Genomic DNA, 1,130 nt, shown 5'->3' with positions numbered 1-1,130 from the left:
GAACGTTAGCCTTGAACAAGCTGTGTGCGTTTTAGAAGCTCATCGATCCGAAAAACAACTAACTCTAAATGCATTAAGCGACAGTCTGTGCAAAAGCAAATAATACATTTACACAACGTGAATACATCACTTAGTATACTTCCATAGACACTGATAACTTCCTTACCGCTCTAGAAAACATATAAACGCCGTCACCAACGCTGAAGACAATTGATATGATACCACTCATCTGGTTCAGCATCAACAGGGTGTAGGACAGCTCACCAACATCTTGTTTTGACTCAGGAGGCTTTACTCGACGCCGGAAGAGCCATTGGCCGGTTCGTTATCTGCACTATCAACCACACGGACCGTATCAGGTCTGACAGAGCAATTATCGCCTTCAAATGGCTCGTCAGCATTTTCGTCCGCCTCACAAAGCTTAACCTCTCCTGAATAGCAATAAACCGCGCGCTGTCCCTTAAACAGAGCCATCACCCTATCAAGAAGGTGCGCGTCAACGTTCTTTACCGGGTGCTAAGAGTTTATACGCCTCTGCCAGAGCCAATATCCACGCCGCCGTCTCGCCGCGCGATGCTGTTGTGCGCCCCAGAACTCAAAGGCTAAATGGTGGAGTCTGAGTGGACAATAAATACCAGACTATGGAATAATAACTGCTGTTATCCGGATGTATCCACCATAGATAATTCGATTATCTGACTGGGGTGGCGTCCCTAACAAACTTCCGATAATCAGCGCTATCAGTGATATTCTCCAGATCGGTCACCATACTGGTAGACAGCTTCGCAGCATCCTTGTAATATGATAGAGCGCAAGCATGAAGAGAGGTTGCTCGCACATCGCCCACCTTGCTTCAACCAGTTTCGTTAATTCATCACTGTAGACACTCCTTCGGAACTTTTCGTGCAAGTCTCGTAGAACAATGACGACGTCTGCAAGAGTGTTTTCTTCGTTTTGCAATTTAAGCGAAGCAAAATACAGTGGACTTGTCCCTTCTTCAGCATCCTGAAGTAACGACCACAATGTTTCCGTTTCGAACACAGAACACGCCTTGGCAAACTCCTAATCACCTCGAAACGTGATTGCAAAGAGACGGAGGGCGGTTTGCACCCCGTAAAAGTGAGGCAAAA

This window comes from Phytophthora parasitica (genome assembly GCF_000247585.1).
Source record: "Phytophthora parasitica INRA-310 unplaced genomic scaffold supercont2.707, whole genome shotgun sequence".
NCBI classification, from domain to species: domain Eukaryota; phylum Oomycota; class Peronosporomycetes; order Peronosporales; family Peronosporaceae; genus Phytophthora; species Phytophthora nicotianae.
The sequence above is the reverse complement of the archived record's forward strand: the minus strand, read 5'-3'. Positions refer to the sequence as shown.